Source organism: Phascolarctos cinereus, unplaced genomic scaffold, assembly GCF_003287225.1.
Source record: "Phascolarctos cinereus isolate Bilbo 61053 unplaced genomic scaffold, phaCin_HiC Scaffold_2;HRSCAF=192, whole genome shotgun sequence".
NCBI lineage: Eukaryota > Metazoa > Chordata > Mammalia > Diprotodontia > Phascolarctidae > Phascolarctos > Phascolarctos cinereus.
This window is the reverse complement of record NW_027555625.1, coordinates 102,839,740-102,860,665: the sequence shown is the minus strand read 5'-3', so window position 1 is coordinate 102,860,665 and position 20,926 is coordinate 102,839,740.

Genomic DNA, 20,926 nt, shown 5'->3' with positions numbered 1-20,926 from the left:
CTCTCTCTCAAAATACTATTTGCTATATGGCTAACTCTCTGGGAAGGGGAGGGATACTGGGGGAAATTATGGTGATGTCAAAAAACAAAAACATCAATAAAGTTTTTTTTAAAGTACAATCGATAATCTCCTCCTCTTTTGTCTCTTTTCCTCCTCCCTCAACCCCCATAATGGATCCTTACCCCATTGAAGTGTCTGGGTTAATAGGACCTCTTAGGTTCAAGAATTCTGCCTTACTGCTTGACCCTGATCAAACCAGGGTCTTGAGCCTTAGTTTCCTCATCTGTAAAATAAGGGAATTGGAATAAATGGACTTAGATCATTTCCATCTTTAAAATCTCTGACCCTACAAACCCCTCGATAACTTGTTGGATGTCTCAGGAGAAATGGGTTTAAGAATTTAAGCCAAGAACAGCTAGACCTGGTGCTTGAAAAAAAGGTGACAGGGCAGGTGCTAGCAGAAACTTTTTTAATAGGTCCCCTAAGTGAATTCGAAATCGAATTGTGTTTCATTGAGGCTCCCTGGGTTAGGATTCAAAGTGCAGTGGTTATAATGTGGAAATAATTAAAATAGGCTTTTGACACAGCCATTTCTTCTATCCCTTCTACACAACCAATCCTTCCAATACAATGATTCAATGTCCTTGCTTCTTTCAGTATCAGTATAGTACTTTGTCCTGATGGGAAGATTCCATGTGGGGACCCTGGTATTACCACTGAATCAAGAGATATTAGAAATGAAGCTGGGCAATTACAGCTGTCTGTCTTCTTGCTGAAGCAGCAAGGGAGAGATAGGAGGGCAAGTCAAGCCACCACCACCTTGATCACCACCTTCCCTCTCTCCTTGATGGGGACATCCCAGCACTGTGAACCCAAGGGCCTTGGGAATAGCAACCTTCACAGCTATCATCCAGGAAAGCAGCTCCTGTGGAGAAGGGGCCAACGAATCCTATCAACTGTGAAGATGGATCCTGGCAATTGCTCCTGTAGGTGATACAGTCCAGTTACCGAAGATCCAGAAAAGAAAGTTCTCATTACCAGTCTTTGGCAGTGTCAAATAGTTCAAAATTAGAGACTGATAAGATTTTACTGGTAGAAAATGGCATTAAAGAAGAAGCATTACCATTTGCTTTGTGGCCACACACTAAGAACACTGGAACTTTTCCATCTGACTTGCAGCTGAAACCTTATATGTGTTGTCTTCCCTATTAGAAGGTGAGCTCCTTGAGAATAGGGACTATCTTTCTTTTCTATTTGTATCCCCAGTGCTTTGCATGGAGTATGTGCTTAATAAATGTTGTATGTATTCATTCATTCTATCTGTACTGTGTTAACAGGGGACTGGCCAATGATGCCTAACGGTATCTACATGTAGTTGTGGACAGAGAGCTGGGATAAAGAGTCAGGAAGGCCTGAGTTCAAATGTGTCTTCAGACATTTACTAGCTGTGTGGCCCTAGCAATGTACTTATCCTCCCTCAGTTTGAATTTCCCAACTATAAAATGGGGCTAATAATAAGCATTTACTTCCCTGGGTTGTTATGAGGACCAAATGAGATCATATTTGTAAAGTCCTTAACATAGTGCTTAGCACTATGCTTAATAAATGTGCTTAATAAATGCTTGTTTCCTCCTTTCCTTCCTTTCTGTCTTCCTTTCCTTCCTTCCTTCCTTACCAGCACTTGTGAGAAGATATCATGCTCAGCTGATACATTTCCTTATATAGAAGAGGCTAGGGAGTCTATTTCTGGGAGAGTCAAGATAACATGTAATGGAAGTACCTTGGAGCAATCTGGAGCATGTAGACATTCTGTAACTGGCTCTGATCTACAAACCATGTATTGGTGACTAGGAGACTCTCTGATTGGCTGTAGCTTCACAGCCAGAACTAAAGATGCATTCACAAACTACTAGCTGACCAGAGCCTCAGCCCTCTCTCTTTCTGTGACTTCTTCCTGTCTGATAATGTCCAGTAAGAGGAGAGAGACAATGCTGTAAAGAGAGAAGCATGGGGCCCTCCTCATCCAAGGCCAAAATGTGACCATTACATGCTGCAATTCTGGGGCTATACTTTTGTCCTTTGTTTCAGTTGAAGAGTATTGAAGATGATTATGACTTTATAAGCACTGAGAAGTCAGGAGAGCGGCCTGAGGTCTGGGTGTCAAGTGAAGGTTTTGTAGCCAATTCAGCTCTGAGACCTCAAGGAGTGACCTACTAGGCCCAGCCCAACAGCAGCTGACACAGAGACTCACCCAGCAGTAATGCTACATTTGGATATGAACTCAGTAGGATTTGTACTGTGTAGAAACTATGTTAAGTCTGAGAGACTGCGGTGATAGAGCAGAGGGTCTGACTCCAAAGATCTTGGGCTTGGGATGTTTGGGGGAAGAAATGTGTTTACATTTCTGTTTTCACTGTATTTTCAAAATAACTATCCATGTGGAAAAGTTAATTGATGTTAAATTGTTAAATGGAACTGGGGAACTGGTCACTGGTGGCAAAAAAAGGGGGAGGATTACATGAAGAAACAATGGAGTCTAACTAGTCTAAAGAAAACCTGGAAAGACATCCAACTAAACAAAAACATCCCAAGGATATTCAAGGATGAAAACAGAGAGGACAACAAGCAGAAGAAAAATTAAAAAGATTTGCAAAACTCAGTACTACAAATTGTTGGGGGGGGGGTTTCATCAAGGGTAATGAAGACACCACACTTAGACCTTAACATCACAGTCCCTGAGTGGCTTTTAGAGGAAGTAGAAATGTCACTAAAGAGAATAAAAATGAGAAAGGCAGTTGGATTGGACCAATTATATCTAGAGAAGATCCATGCTGAAGATAATACAATCGTGAAGACATTGAGGGACTGATTTACAAGATATCTAAAGGATGAGAAGATACCAAAAGTATAGAAAAATCTCAGAATTTATTGATACCAAAAACAATGACCTACCATGCCTACTCTCCCATCTATATAAAATCTTTATGGCAGTCAACCATCCACTAATTAAACCTCTGATCTATACGCTCATCCTGGAGGAGGGTAGTGGGGAACAAGCTTTCACCAACAATGTTCAACATGGACCACATCAACATACATCCAAATGGATACCCGAAAGAGCTTGTCCAACAGTATGTATATCTGATGAAGACAATATAGCTGGACAATAAGCCTGTGTATCTCCAACCAAAAAATATAGCTGGACTTTGGGTCAAAAGTTGAAAAGAAGAAAGATAGTGGGCTGAATCGTGTATAGTTATATTGTCACCCAATTAGACTGTGAGAGTAAGTACTGTTTTTCCCCTTTCTTTACATCCTTAGCACTTAGTACAATATCTGACTAGGTGACTTAATAAATCCTTGATTTGCTGACTGTTGGATAGCTTGAAGTATTAAAAAGTTTGTCTGACATGAAGCCTAATTTGAACAATTTGCAACTCCCATTCATTGCTTCTCATTCTGTTCTCTGGGACCAAACAGAACACACCTAATCCCTACTCCACATGACAACTTTTTAAATACTTGAAGTCTCACCTGAGGCTTCTTTTCTCCAAGCTAGACACTTCCAGTTCCTTCAGTCACTCCTAAAACAAAATTTACTGAAGGACCTTCATTATTCTGGTGGCCCTCTTCTGGATGCTCTCCATTTTATCAAGGTCTTTATTAAACTGTGGTGTCCAGAACTGAAAAAATAATCCAGATGAGGTCTACTAAGTACAGAATATAGTGGAAGATAAGCCTCTCTTATGGATTTGTTGTAGGCAACCTAGGTCGAGAAGAAGCTGTAGGTATAGTCATTTAGTAGTTTTAAGTATTTGATTTTGTTTTGTTGAATCTATGCCACTCTACATTCATGGTTGTTTGGTGGCTTGTGTGGCAGATGCCATTTTACTATTTTCACATAACTAAGGTTCTTCTTTAATATACAACAGAGTCAGGGGTAGCGTTGACATTTTCTCATGAGATGGAGGCTCAGAGCTATTCTGATCAGATAAATCCACACCTACCAAATTCTTTAAACTAACACAACAAATATGACCTCTCAGAGAGAGGCATAGCTGTGAGGAGAAAGTTGCCCAGTCTCTTAAAACCATAATCTTATTCTCTCCCAGAGGTCCCTCTGGTTTGAGATATACCCTGTAACCACCAGTGTGAGCATGGGACTTTTTATAATCTGGCTTTTATTATTGGAAACAGGATCAGGTTAGGAGTTAGCAATGCCACTTAGGAATTGGCTCTTTGACTTTATAATGGGTTCAACCTGAAAAATAGAGCTGTACCCATCAGATGGGACACATATATCTACCAGTTATAGATACATTGTTTCATATCTCAGAACTCTAACTAAACCAAGACAAGTGACAACAAGTAGGCCGATACCTATATCTCTTTGGTAACCTTTGCTCCTACGTTGGATTGAATGCTATAAAAACCATTTATAATGATTGACATGTCTATGATCCTTGGTACAAGCTCATTTAAGTTTTCACAATCCTATGGAATAGGAACTAGAAGTATTATCTTCATTTTACAGATGAAGAACCTGAATCCCAGAAGGTTAAGTGACTTGCCCATTCTCATCCAGCTCATAAATGACAAAGATAGGATTTGAAAAGAGGACTTCCAGTCTGCTTCTTTAAATCCCATATTAGGCTAACAAAAAAGTATGACATATGGATTGACAATACCTTTATGAGGGACAGGGTGTGGGATGGGGAAAAAATACTGGTTGATAATCTTTTTGAAGAAGCTGACTATGTGACCTTGGACAAGTCTCTGGGGCTGTTTTCCTCTCTATAAAATGAGAGGTTTGGACAAGGTGGCCTCTAAGGTCCCTTCCTGTTTTAGACTTCTAAACATATGATTCAAAGATTCCTTACAGACCTTTCATTCATTTATTTATAACCATATTTTCTACATGCAACACAGATAAATTGAATGCTAAACTTGATGACCTGCAGCTGGTGACATGGTAGGTAGAGTGCTGGGCCTGAATTCAGGAAGATCTGAGCTCAAATTTGACCTCAGAAACTTACTAGCTGTGTGGCTGTGGGCAACTCACTTAACCTCTGTTTGCCCCAGTTTCCTCATCTATAAAATGGGGATAATAACAGCACCCAGCTCAGAGGGTTATTGTGAAAATCAAATGAGATCATATTTGTGAAAAGCACTTAGAGTGGGTGGCACATAGTGGGTGACACATAAATGCTCATTCCCTTGCCAGCACCAGAGAGGTTACTAGCTCATCCTACAAAATTTTCAGCTTCCCAGTCAGTCGTTTGTGGTCTTGTGGGATTACCTTATGTTGGGATATAGCGTGATATCATAGAGGTAGTGGGATAGAGACATAAGCATGTCAGACGTGGTGTCTGAAAAACCTAGATTCAGATTCTATTTCCAGCATTTATTAGCTGAGTGATCATAGGCAAGTTGTGTAATCTTTCTGAGCTTCATATTCATGGTCTATAAAATGGGGGTAATGATATCTGTAGTCTGGGGTGCGCCGGAACCAGCTCACACTGGGCTCACAAGAGCCAATTGTTACACTTTTCAGCGTGAGCATTTAAATCTCAGAAATCAGCAAACAGGACTTGATTTGTTTTGCTGAGTGTGTAGACTTAATAAAGTAATGGAGAAGGTTTTCATAATACAGATTAAACCTTAAGTGTGCTATGTGTACGTTTCCACTCCCAGAGAGTTGGTTGTCAAGCATTCACCAGTACACCCTTATTTTGAAAACCAATTGAGATAATTTTGTAAAACGCTTTGTAAACTTTAAAGTACAACATAAATTCCAGCTGTAATAATCTACAATCTATCATCCTTGCTACATGAGCTGCCCAATATCTCTTCAAAGGATAAATTGCCTCTTGCATATCTGCCATGTCAACCTCATTACAGAGCTCTTCATTTATCAGGCAATCATGAAAGAAGATTCGGTATATTATTCTTTCCATTTTTTTTGTTGGATAACTACAAGCATCTGAGCTTCACTAGGGCATTACCAAAGATCACTATGCTTACTTGCTTTGAGCAGAGGTCAGTGGGGCAACTTAAAGAATGAAAAAAGTAACTATCAGAAATGTTAGCATTCTGCTGATATCTGAAAAGGTCTAAAAAGTGTAAAATTCAGTTGGATTACTTGAAACGAGTTGTAACTGATTAAGTAATGAGAATGACTTACACATGTGGCATATGTGATCATTCTCATCATTCTGTTATATTTACACCATAACGATAATGTAAAAACATAACAGTAAGATGCTATTCCACCAGAGGAAGAGCAGGCCAAGCATATACAGAGAGAAAGTATATTCTGGAGGCAATACAGTTTTGAGAGTGCTGAGGCCCTCACGTTTGAGGCTCAAGATGCCTGAAAGACAAGAAAATAAAGAATGATTGGGGGTGGAGAACATGGATATTTTACTACTAAAAAAAAATATTTAAAAGATATTGGTAACTACTGATACATCTTGACTTATCTTGATGAAATCTTCATGAGTCCAGGCCTATGGGGAGCATCATTGATGAAAATATGTGAATATAGCAGCCAAACTTTCTTAAGTGACATTCTACAACAGAATACATTTTTACAGGCACACAGTTGACTGGAAGAAGAAGAAAATATGAGATCTCACTATGCTTATTGTTTGTTGTCTATAAAAAACTATTTGATCAGGTAGAGAAAATGCTAACTTAAAGGTTCCTCTCCAACAAGGAATCTCCATGTATGTTTTAAAATCACAAAACATTCTTCAACAGATGCTACAATAAAGATAAAATTGAAAATCCTCTTATTAGCTCATTTAAGTTAGCCTAATCTGAGACATAAACGAATAGACATATAGCTTTACAGTTGACATTGTGCTGTGGTGGATAGAATTTTGGACTTGAGAATCAAGAAGACCTCTTTTCAAAACTTTTCTCTGGGGGCAGCTGGGTGGTGCAGTGGATAGAGTACCGGCCTTGAAGTTAAGGAGGATCTGAGTTCAAATTCGGCTTCAGACCAAATACTTGACACTAGCTGTGTGACCCTGGGCAAGTCACTTAACCCCAATTGCTTAAAAAGAAAAAACAAACAAACAAAAAAAAACAAATCTTTCCTCTGACGTTTATAAGATGGGTGATCAGAGGCAAGTCATTTAACCTCTCTAGGCCTTCATTTCCTTTTCTGTAAAATGGGCATAATATTTCTATTTCCTATTTTACAGCATTGTGAAGCTTAAATGAACATTTATATAGTGCTTTAAGATTTGCAAAGTGCTTTGAATATATTATCTCATTTGAGCTTCACAACTACCCTGGAAAGTAGAAGCCATTTTACTGACGAGGAAACTGAGGCTAAGAGAGGAGATGCGATTTGCCAAAGGTCACCTAGCTGTTAAATGTCTGAGACAGGATTTGAATTCAGTCTTTCTGACTTCAAGTCCAGCACTCGATCCCCAGCACCACCTAGCTGCTGAATAAAGCAGGGAGACCAATACTCCCCGAAGGAGCTTGGCACCATCACCCAGGACTCCAGCACAGAGTCCAAATGATAGAAGGATTCTCTCTAAGTAGGAAGGTCGTCCAGATGATCGTGCTTTAGGTGTTGATTGCTCTGAAACACTGCAGAGCCTCCTAGCTGAGATCCATAATCACTCAAAAGAGTTTGGCCTAACTCTCCACACAAGAAAAACCAAGTAGATGAAAAATGCCTATTGTATAGACCTGTACAGATATAAATAATCCTTACTAACTGTTATGTTCCAATCTATGAGGCAAATTTATATTTTAAAAAAAATTAGCCTTAGTTACTCAGCTAGCTTTGATTAAGTGTCTATTATGTGCCAGATATTGCTTGTGATAGTATAGTTATAAAATGGCTCATGCTTATTCCCTTAGCTAGAGAGTAATATTTGCTAACAATAAGCTGGGATGTGGCGGGGTTGAGATCCCAGCTCTCTACTAGGAAGGATCACTCTCTCTTGTGTGGCTCTCACATCTGTCCCATGACCTCATGCCACAAACAAAGGTAATTTTAAGGATAGGATAAATCACAGGTGTTTATGAGAAATGAGATCAAGTACATCAAACATATTATTTAACAGAATTTTTAAAACACAATTAAATATAAGTAAAGGGGCAGGGGAGAGAATTAATTAAGAATATATTTACAATTATATATACATATGATAATGTATCATATAATTATAGAACATAATATATAACTAAGAATATAATTAATTATAAATAATTATTAAGGACTATTAGTTGTTCCTATCTGATTTTTTTTCCCCTATCAGGACCCCAGCTACCAAAGCAAGCATCCATGACAAAAACCAGAGCCACACATCTCTCCATTTCTCCATTTAAGGATTGTCTTTCATGGTCTTAAAGAAGGGAAATGCAGATGTCATGGTCCCTTCTGCCTCAGTCTCATTGTTCCCACAAGGTGCCTACCAACTCTCCTTTTCCCTCAAGATCCCTCCAAACCCCCTATGTATGTGAAAAATCCTTGCCCTCCAGGCCTGGCCTTGTAATAATTTCTTCTCTTCCCAAGCTGGGTCTTTGTGGCCAGCCAAAGCTTTCCAGTAGTTGTTACATATGCATTTAGATAAATGTACCATGAGGCTGGTCCATCAGTACATAAATCTTGGACAGACACTGCAAATGGACAATAAAACTGATCCAGAATTTAACAGGATGAAGAAAGCAGGATAAATTGCTTATGAAAACTTGCATAGTGTTTTCAGTGCTTTTCCCTGAAACAAAAAAATCCCCCATCTTTTTGACATTAATATTCTTCTTGTGTTGCTATCTGGCATTCAAATCGAGGAATACCACAATCTCTGATAAATCCAAAAACAGTTTGTACAAGAGGCAATGGTGAGAGCACAGCAGCTGTGAACATGCAGTAGTCTATTAGCAATAACAAATTGAGTGTAAAAAGTGAAATAAAAAACAACATTCAAGATACATATGATAGAAAAAGTAGGTAGGACAAAGTAAGGGATAACAAATGGAAAACAAATGAAAAACAAATGAAAAATGTGTATTGTAATGGTGAACAGACCAAGAGGAAGGCATTTAGTACTTTGGGTGGTTCCACAATTAGAGCATATATAGGAGAGCAAAAGTAAGAGCTGCACAAGATGAAAGGCGTGAATGGATTATGATGGGCACTGACGAAGGCAGTGCCCAAATTGATGAGATCACATAGCTATTGAATGGTTGAAGTATAAATATTTTTTCCATAGTCCAATTAAAGCAGTACTTTGATCTCCATTTCAGTAAACATTTATTAACTGTCTATTATTTGCAAGGCACTGTGCTAGACACTGGGTATGCAACAAAAATAATAAAAGTGGGCGCTTCTCTCAAAAAACTCACCTCCTTTTTTTTTTTTGGTGAGGCAAATTGGGGTTAAGTGACTTGCCCAGAGTCACACAGTAGTGAGGCCGGATTTGATCTCGGGTCCTCCTGACTCCAGGTTCAGCACTCTCTATCCACTTTGCCACCTAGCTGCCCCCAAGAGCTCAACTTCTAATGAGCCTTGCTGCTCATTATCTAAAGAATAATCTTGGCAATACGACTACTAGGTCTGTATCCAAAGAGGTCAAAGAAAAAAGAAAAGGACCCATATGTACAAAAATATTTATAGCAGCTCTTTTTTATGGTGGCAAAGAATTAGAAATGGAGGGAATGGTCATCAATTGGGGAGTGGCTAAACAAGTTGTGGTATGTGATCATGGCAGAATATTATTGTATTGTAAGAAATGATGAAGGGGATGGTTTCAGAAAAACCTGGGAAGACTTCTATGAGCTGATATAAAGTGAAGTGAGTAGAAGCAGAAGATTATACATAAGAACAGCAATATTGTAATGATAATCAACTATAAAAGACTTAGCTACTCTGATAAATGCAATGATCCATGACAATTCCAAAGAATTCATGATGAAAAATGCCATCCATCTCCAGAGAGAGAACTGATAAATTCTGAAAAGAGAATGAAGCATATTTTTTCACTATATTTTTCTTGCCCTTTTTGGCAATATGATTAATATGGAAATAGGTTTTACATGACTTCACATGCAATGGGTATCATATTGCTTGCCTTCTCAACGGGTAGAGGAGGAGATGGAAGGAGGGAAAGAATTTGGAACTCAAAATTTAAAAATGAATGTTAAAAAAACCCAGCCATAGTCAATCAGTCAATAAGCATTTATGAAGCCCCTATTACGAAAAAGGGGGGCAGCTAGGTGGCACAGTGGGCCTGGAGTCAGGAAGCCCTGAATTTCAAACCCAGCCTGAGACACTTACTAGGTGGACAAGTCACTTAACCCTCTTTGCCTCAGTTTCCTCATCTGTAAAATGAGCTGGAGAAGGAAATGCAAACCACTCCACCATCTTTGCAAAGACAGCTTCAAATGGGGTCACGAGAAATTAGACACGACTGCAATGACTGAACAACAACAAAGTTTAATGAAAGGTTGGCAAGTCTAACATCAGTTATTTAAATGTGTAGCAGTTACTAACCTATGCCTCACACTGAGCTGAGTTGTCCTCTCAAAACTACTTACAAAAAATTTAATCTAAGAAGTTTGGGAAGGGGAGCAAAGGGTATGCTCAGATGTTACAAATGGTTTTAAGAAACTTTGTGCACACCGCACCATAGCAGGCACTATAAATGTTCACTCATTCACACATTTTTTGAGCTACTATGAACCTAACACTCAGTTAACCAATGGGGGTTGCCTTAAGGAATCTATTTAGAGAAATAGGAAATATCTTTAAGCCATATTTGAACATGATTTACTAAAAGCATTCCTGTGTACCTTAGGAGCGTTCCTCACTTCAACGTAATAAAGCTTAAAAATTAACTGTTGGTAGACTCACATTTACAGTTTTAAGATATGACTTGAGACTAGCTAACGTTGATATGTGAGATTGTCTACTTAGTGGATAAGGGATTTTTCGTGCTTTTAGTAACAACCTGTTGCTAGTATTCTTTTCCAATAAATTCCCTATTGAGACATTTATGGTATCATAGAATGAGAGTTTAAAGCTGGAAGGGACCTCAACAGTCATCCAGGTCAATCCATACTCCCCCCCCCAAATAATACCCATTACATATACCTGACAAGTGTTCATCTTCTCTATTGTTCATCTTAAACATGTGCATTTAGGAAATACCCATTGCTTTCTGAGACAGCCCATTCCAATTTGTGGATAGATCTAATTGTTAGGAAGTTCTTCCCTATATTTCCCTAAGTTTTCTTCTCTATATCTTTGATCCATTGCTCCCACTTCTGCTACCAAGGGCTAAATGGAACAAATTGTACCCTTTCTCCACATGACAGCTTTTCATACGATTAACAGAATCACATAACTTTAGAGTTGTAAGAGACCTCAGCAATCATCCTTTCCAATCCTTGCCCCCTAAATAATTCCTACTCTGACACTGCCAACAAATGGTCACCCAGCCTCTTCCTGAAGACTTTAGAATCTCTTGACCCAAAAGTTCAATACATTTTTGGAGTATTCTAATTGTTAGGATAGATAGGTGGTGCAGTGGATAGAGCTCTGGGGCCTGGAGTCAGGAAATCTCATGTTCCTGAGTTCAAATCTGGGTCTCAGACACTAACTGTGTGACCCTGGGCAAGTCACTTCACTCAGTTTCCTCATCTGTAAAATGAGCTGGAGGAGGAAATGGCAAACCACTCCAGTATCTTTGCAAAAAAAAAAATTGGTGTCACAAAGTCAGACATAACAGAAAAATGGCTGAACAGCAACAGTTATTAGGAAGTTGTTCCTTATATCAAGTCTAAATTTGCCTTTTTGCAACTTCCACCCATTGCTACCAATTCTCCCCTTCAGGGCATAACTAATCCCTCCACTCTATGATAGCCCTTCAAATACTTGAAGACAGTAATCACGTTCCCCCAAGTCTTCTTTTCTCAAAGCTAAAAGTCCTCAGTCCTTTCAAATGCTCATTATGACATCATTCTAGAAGTCCTTTTCAATACCCTTCTTAAACTGGGGCACCTAGAATGGAACTCCAGATGAATATTGTCTGCCAGATGAGTATTGTTCTCTGTCTTATCTGGACAGAGAACAAATGAAATATCACCTTCTCATTCCTGGAAGCCATGTCTTCCAGTCCAAGATTGTGCCAGCTTCTTTGACTATCCCATTGAAATGCTGACTCATGTTAAGATTGAAGTCCACTAAAAGCCCCAGGTCTTTTTCAAATAGATTATTGTCTCTTCATGCCCTATCCCATACTTGTGAAGTTGATTTTGTGAACCCAAGTGTAAGACTTTAAATTTACAGTCACTGAATTTATCTTATTAGATTCAGCCCAGTTCTGTAGCCTGACAAGATCTTTTTGGATGCTTACTTGGTCATCCAGTGTATTAGCTATCCCTCCCAGCTCTGTGTCATCTATAAATATTATAAGCATGCCATTTATGCCATTATCCAAGTCAGTCAAAAACAAGTATCATGTCCTCTGCCCCACTTCTGACCTCCCAGTCTTCTCATCTCCAGGGTAAACATCCCCAGGTCCTTTAACCAATCCTTTCATGGCATGAACTAAAGACATTTCACTCAATATTAAAGTTAAGAATTAATTTAATTAATTAAAGTTAAGAATAAATTATATACATATATACATGCATACATATATATTCTGACAGAAGTTTAAAAATAAAATCAGGAGTGGCAATAATGATATTAGAAAAAGTTGACTTCAGTCCAGAAAACATCAAAATGAGCAGGCCAAGGGTATTCTATCATGGTGAAGGGCATAGCATATACTGAGTATTTATTAATCTTTCACATACTGGTTTCCCCTCCTCTAGATACTCTTCAATTTATTAATGTCCTTCCTAAACTTCTCTTATAAATATGAGATAATTAATCCCAAAGAGAAAAATATGAAAAATCGGTCATGAGGTTGAAAGCAGATGATGCATTTTAAATACATGTCAAATGGCTTAGCTAAAGTTGATTAAGAAAACATCTATGCATTCTGTAATGGTTGTTAGTTCTGGAACATTGAATCTGACTTAATTATATTTTCTTCCCCTGTGAACCCTATAAGCTTAATCAATATGCCCCCTTCTTCAATTTATAACATGAAACACCTTATTTGCATGATTACAATTACATCGCTCTACATTTTACATCTTTCCTCTCTGGACCTATTAAATCTGCTAAGGTAGCAAAATTGTACTGCATTTCCCACAATTTGCACTTATTTCTCATAAATGCTTGGTAAATATTCCCATAGTTGGCTTTGAAATTTGTCTTCAAGTCCTCTAAAATGGCAAAGTAAATAACGGCGCAGGGTTCAGGTCTGCTCTGACCCCTTCAATAACATAAAAACATCCTACACATGGCTGAAAAGAGGTGAGAGAGAAGTGAAGCGTTGGGGGGGGGATGTAAATTTTTAGTTGGAAGTCTCCAGAAACAGTAGGAGAATAAGGGAGGAGAGGACACAGCCATTTTCTATCTGCTTCTATAAATTATGCCAAGTTATTGCTGCACATAGAGCATCTAACACTAATTTCACAGGAGGCAACAAATGGACAATCCACCTCAACTATTTCCAAACTTTAATAAGCTGACCTCCAGCTGCCAGGCAAGCCCCCAATACAAAGAGCCAATCTCTGCCTTAACAGAGAAGGCTTTCACTAGTCCCTTCATCTCCCCACCAGCCAGAAGGTCCATAAACTACCACTACTATTCCTACTGTAGCAAATGCAACCTCCAATCAAAGGAATTCCGGTATTCCCCAAAAGGCTCAATCTCCAGCCTGGCAGAAAGAATCAACACTGTCCCCATATGTCAACATATGTTGTCTCTAAGCTAACAGAGAGGACAGTAGCCACTCCCCAACACCAACAGTTCATCTCTAGTTCAGAGGCCATTGCTCCCATATATAGCACGTATTTATAAATAAATTGTAGGTATTTATAAGTATAAATATATATACATAAATAGTAAGTGTTTATATATATAAAAAGTAGGTGATATATGTGTGTGTGTGTGTGTGTGTATATATAGATATATATATATCTATATACATATCTATATATATATAGATATATAGATATAGATATATCTCACCTATTATGTGCCAGGCACTGTGCTAAGTGTTTTACATAATATATCATTACTACAATCCTGGGACGTAAGTGTTGTTATTATTCCCATTTCACAGTTGAGGAAACTGGGGCAAGGGGCAGCTAGGGGGCATAGTGGATAGAGCTCTGAGCCTGGAGTTAGGAAGATCTGTCTTCCTGAGTTCAAATCTGGCCTCAGACACTTACTAGCTGGCAAGTCACTTAACCCTGTTTGCCTCAGTTCCTCACCTGCAAAATGAGAAGGAAATGGCAAACCATTCCATTATCTTTGCCAAGAAGACCCCAAATGGGGTCTTGAAACAGCCAAACAGCAACAAACTGGGGCTTAATGTAACAAAGCTTAAGTGAGTTGCCCAGGATCACACAGCTAGTAAGTGTGTGAGGTTAGATTTGAGCTCAGGTCTTTCTGACTCCAGGTTACTTTGCCACCTACCTGCCTCTGGCAGATAACCATCTGGAAGATGTTAACTACCACCTTTAGTCTCAAGAGCACTTCATTTGAACTTCCTGCCTAGAATTCCCTTTCCAAACCTTTTCTGACTACTACCACCACCCTGAAAGCAAGTAGCGACCGATAATTAACCAAGGGACTACACTGAAATCCAGAGCAACTACACAGCCTCTCTGCTTCTGCCTTATCCTGGGAGGAAGAAGGAATAAAATGAATAAAGTGGGAAAAGTGATGAGGGGGAAATTAATAAAACATCCATAGACAGAGGTCTATGATAGCAACATAAAAAAAAATCGACTTCCAGCATTCCACATCATGCCTTAGAAAGAAAAACAAGAAAAATAAAACTGATAGAACAGATAATAAGAAAGTCAAAGGAAAACTTGGACACTGAAGAAATTCTGCAATGTAAAAGATCCTAGGAATAAAACAATATTAGAAATGTTGAAGTGTCCCTAGAATAGATTCAAATATATAGTATTAAATAAAGCAAATAATAAATTCTTTTGAGGGGTTCAAGAAAGACTTTCAACTCATATAAAAAAAGCATAGAAAGTGATAACAATTAGCAAAAAACAAAGTAACAGACAAGAATTAAAAACAAGTTCACAGCAAATGCTAAAAATAGTAGAACAAAGATTATTGGACAGTGAAAAATGAATTCTAAAAGCATTTAATGGATACGAAGCTAAAGTAATAGACTAAAAAAAACAGAGCAAGAAGGCTGAGCATTAGATTAATTAGCACTTAACTATACGTGTGTGTGTGTGTGTGTGTGTGTATACATACAATTATTTTATTTTTTGGCTAGGCAATGGGTTAAGTGACTTGCCCAGGGTCACACAGCCAGTGTTATGTGTCTGACGCTGGATTTGAACTTGGGTCCTACTGAATCCAGGGCCAGTGCTCTATCCACTGTGCCACCTAGGTGCTCCCCACTTCACAATATGTTGAAAAAGAAAAGAGATACTATATTTGAGGAATTAGAGAAAACTTCTCAGAGTGGACAAGATTGCTAACTCTAAAGCTGAAAAAAAAATTCACAGAGAAAAACTAAATACAAGTCTTCCAAGCATATCATGGTTAAATTTCAAATTTTAAAGACAAAGAAAAGTTCACCCAAGCTTTGAGAAACTAAAAAAGTAGCTATTAAAAACTGCCAGTTAAAATATCATCAGATTTTTTTTTTAGCAACAACATAGGAATGATGATAAAGCCATAAAAATATATTCATGCTCTAGGATTAGGTCCCAAAATAACATATTTTGAACTTAAGCATATAACTTAAAGGTAAAGAAATGTATTTCAAAAATCATCAAGACCACCCTAAAATAACTTGTCAACAAGGCAAGGCAACAAGCAAAAACAAAGCCAGTTCTTGCCCTCAAGAAGCTTCCATTCTAATGAGAAAAGACAACATGTGAAAGGGAGCTGAAAAGCAGTGAAGTGGGGTAAAGGAGGAAGAGAGTCAGAGGAATATGGCTTTGAAGTCTGGAAAGTCAGAAGCAGAGCCAGGAGGGGAAAGAATGAAGGATGGATGACCTAGGTCTCAATTCAAAATGGAGGTCCTAGAAAAAACTTCGTAATGGGATAACGGGGTCAGCATGGCAAAGGGACATTCCAGGGTGAGAAGTCTGCAGGAGCTGAAGGAAGTCCCAGGGTTAGGGGGCAGTTGAGATATATTGGCAAAGTCCAAAAAGTCAGAAGCAGAGCTAGAAGGGGAGCAAAACCCAAACTATAAAAATAATTCCTGCAATAACATGGTAGGAATTCTAGATCTACTGAAAAATAAATACTTGCAAGAAATACCATAATTTAACTATTACTACCTACTGCTGAGATTACAAAACAAAGCCTATAAACTTTCGCAACTATAAGAAGATCAAATTATGAGGTTTGAGTTTAAAATATATATTAAGATTTGCAAAAAAGAAAAATGTTTAAAATAAGTCCATATTTATAAATAAGTTGGCATTTAAAACAAATAAGGAATATGAGCAAACAGTTGTCAAAAAAAACTGTGAACTTTTAAAAATCATATGAAATAATGCTATAAATCATTAATTATAAGAAAATATGAATCAAAATAATCCTAAGGTTTTACCTCACACCACGCAAATTGGCAAGATGACAAAAATATGGGAATAGTACATATCAGCAGGGTAGGAGAAAGCAGGCTCACTAATGCATTGTCAGTAGAGCCCTTAATTAGTATGACTATTCTGGAAAACAGTTTGGAACTGTTCAAAAGAGTGATTAAAATATGGATATCCTTTTATCAAACGAAATATTTGTAAAAAAAAAAAAGGGCTTAGCACAGTGCCTGGCTAATAATACGCACTATATAAATGCTTATTCCCTTCCCCCCCCCATGAACCCTATCTAGAGATTTCACTCCTAAGGATATTCCCTAAGGAGGTCAGTGGCCAAAAAAAAAAAAAAAGAAGGAAAAAAAAGGCCCCATGTACAACAAAGTATTTATAGCAGTCTTTTTATGGTAACAAAGAACTGGCAACAAAGTGGATGCTCATGTAGTACAAATGGCTAAAAAAAATGGTGGTACATAAATGTAGACACATAGTCTTAAGTGAACTGAACCAGGGAAAAAACATGCAATGATTACAAGGAGGTAAATAGAAAGAACAACAAAATAATCAAAACGAAATTCTGTGAAATTATAATGACCAATCTTGGCCTCAAGTAATAGATATAAGAAGACACCCCTACCACCACCAGCCTTCTTTTTAGAGGTGAGAGGCCATGGTGTGGAATGTTTCTTATAACATTAATCTTTTTCAATATGTTGGTTACTTTTGCTGAACTTTCCCCTCCCCCTCTTTTAAGATGCTTTATTATAAGAGATGACTCTCTGGGAGGTTGTATACAGTGAGAAAAAATAGATCATGTGTCTCCTTCACATTCCAATCCAAACACTAGCCAAGTCTCATCAATTATATTTTCACAGTGTGTCTCACATTGTCCCTTTCTGTTCTGCAACATTGTCCTAATATGGACTCCCAGCTTCTCTCCTTTCCAATTCCATTCTCTTCACAGTTACCAAAATAATTGGAGGGGAAGAGAGTATAAGAAAACTGGAACCAGGTTGTAAAGAGTTTTTAATGCCAAACAAAGGACTTTCCGTTTTATCCTGGAAATAATAAAGACTAATAGAGTTTTTTGAGAGGAGGGAAAGTAACATGTCAGTCATACATTTAAGAGGGTAGTGAGGCCCACCTGCAAGGAGGACAGAAAGGGGTCCATTCTTATGTGGCTGGGAAGTAGAATAGATATCATTAGCTTCTTTCCCCCCAGCTCTTCTTTGAGGGAGGCTTTCATTTCTATCAGCGGAGAAGCAGAAAGTTGGGGGTAGAGTCTACCACTCTGTTCGTCTCAGAGAGAGGGGATACCAGCCTAGAAGTGTATCTATCTGCTCCCTTAAAGATTATTCGCCTAGGAAATATGACCAGGTACTCTCTAATTTCTGATCGCTTTGTCATTTTGGGGGGGAAAGAAGACCACAAGCTCTGTATCCAAGGCTTGACCCCTTTCCCATTTAATGCCAGTTCCACAATGAACACACATAGCAAAAAGCAAAGAAACTCATTTATCCAAATCATAGCAAAACAGAAATCAGAGAAGGTATGCATAAGAGACTATACCAAATAATATAGAGTGAAGGAGATCTCCCATTGGGAATGAGATAATTCAGCTCAACTGAGACAGAGACTCTAGATCTCACCAAGGGGAAACTCGCCAAAGTCTCTGGAGTAGCAAACTGGAGACTGGGACACAAGGGAGACTGCCAGCTCCTCTCATGTCTTCCCAGAGTCTTTTCCTTCAGTAAGCTGAAGTGGGTTTGGCTGTTTCCATCTTCTCTCTCAAAGCTGGAAGCCAAATGCTCCAGAGTGTGAAGCAGACTTGAAGCTTGATGAGTTTTATTGAGAACTGAAGCTCTTGCCTCTCATCAATCCCACCCCATCCCTCACACAAGGCAGGGCCTCCATCCTCACCAGGAAGGAGAGAATCCCCTACTGATGGGCTTTGGGACAGGGGTTACACACAATTCAGGGAGATCACTTCAAGAACTGTGGAGGATAGATTGGAGTAGGGAGAGACTTATGACAGAGAGACCAATTAGAAGGCTATTGCAATAGTCAAGACAAAAAGTAAGAAGGGCCTGAACCAGACTGGGAGCTGTGTGAAGGAGACCTATACAAGAGATGTCGTAAAGGTAGAAAGGGTGAGGATTGACAACAGATTAGATACTTGAGGAGAATAAGAGTAAAGAGTTGACGATGATACCAAAATTGAAAACTTAGGTGACTGGAAGAATTGTACTGCCCTCAACAGTAACAGGGAGGTTGTACAGAGAAAAGAGTTTAGGGGCAGAAGGGAAGATAATTCTATTTTGAATATATTTAGTTTAAGTAGTCTAAGGGATATCCATTTTGAAACATCTAATCACCATTTGGTGATGTTGGACTGAAGCTGAGGAGTGGGTTTTGGGAAGGCGGAAGGAATAAGCTTTTATATAGTGCCTACTATGTGCTAAGCAGCAGGCTAAGTAGGGCAGGTAGGTGGCACAGTGGATAGAATGCTGGGCTGGGAATCAGGAAGACCTGAGTTCAAATATGACTCAGATACTTACTAGTACTGTGACCCTGGCAAGTCACTTAACTCTATTTGCCCCAGTTTACTCATTTGTAAAATGAGCTGGAGAAGGAAATGGTAAACCATTCCAGTATCTTTGGCAAGAAAACACTAAAAGGGATCATGAAGAGTCAGATGGGACTGGAAATGACTAAACAACAACAACAACTGTGCTAAAATAAATGCAAATATTATATCTTTTGATCTTCACAACACTCTTTTGAGGTAGCTGCTATTATATCCCCATTTAACAGTTGAGAAAACTGAGGCAAACATAAGTTAAATGACCTGACCAGGGTCACACAGCTATTAAGTGTCTGAGACTGGATTTGAACTCAGACCTTCCTGACTTTAGGCTAGTACTCTATCTGCTGCATCACCTAATTGCCTAGGAGAGAGATTGGGGTTGGAGAAAGAGATCTGAAAATCATCAGGAGAGAGATAGTAACTGAAACCATGGGTACTGATGAGATCATCAAGTGAGAGAGTATGGACTAGAAAAGAGAAGAGGGCCCATGCCTACAGTGATTGGGCATGTTGCTGATGAAGATTCAGCAAAAGAGATGGAGGAGTGGTAAGATGGGTGGAAGTAACCGAGAAAGATCAGCATTAGGAAAACTCAGAGGGGAGGAAGCATCAAGGAAGAGATGGTGATCAGCAGTGTCCTGGGAGGGTAAGAAGGATAAGAATCAAGAACAAGCCAGTGGATTCAGTAATTAAGAGATCATTAGTAACTTTGCAGAGAGCAGTTTAAGCTGAGTGTTGAGGCCAGAAGCTGCAGGGTTTAGAATGGAGTGAGAAGAGGTGAAATGGACATATTGAGTATAGAAAGCCATGACATGAGAAAACAGGATTCTCCTTTTGCCCTTTTCCCATGGCAACATTTGTCCAATGCATGGGTTTTGTGGGGAGGAGTATTTTTAATTTCTTCCTGAAGATGGCGACACCAGACTGTGTGCTAAAGTATTTTTTTTTTCTCTTAAGGTTCTTAGGAGAAAGTTCTCATAAAGTAGTGATATTAAAGTATAAACGGATATATCATTAAAACAATATGAAACATGCGAAAAAACAGAGGAATGAACATTTTATACAGGAATGTACAGGGAAAGGCAGTGAAAATAGATAATCTAACTGCATAATTGAAAAAGATAATTCTCTGATTTGGGGGGTGTTTTTATTTTTGTTTTTGTTTTGTTTTGTTTTGTTTTTAATGGGTATTTTTTCTCCTGACTTTTTTTTTCCTGCAGCAGCAGCATCCACAAATTGGATGTATGAAGTCAGAAAGGCATTATTTATTGTGACAGATTAAATGATTATCTATCAAAAATGAATAACAACATACGCTTCTACTCCAGGCATTTTATTCTTTGGGGCTAGTAAGTGAAGTGTGTCATTAAATCTTCCGGGCACATTTTCTTTTGTTGTGATTACCCACATCTACATAGATAGCAATATTTTTTGAAGCATTTTTGGGAACCTCACAGACTCATTCATCCAGTGCCCCTGAAAGCTTTTCTTTTAATACACACTAAAAAAAAATGATGTTGTGACCATAACAAGTAAATTAGTCAAAAAACATTTCAATAGCCATGATCCAGGAAGCTGTTCTGAAAGGCATATAAAGAGGTTTGGTTGTCATGACTGGCTACACCCAGATATGGGGAAAACAGCAGCATTTAGGGTTAAATAGGA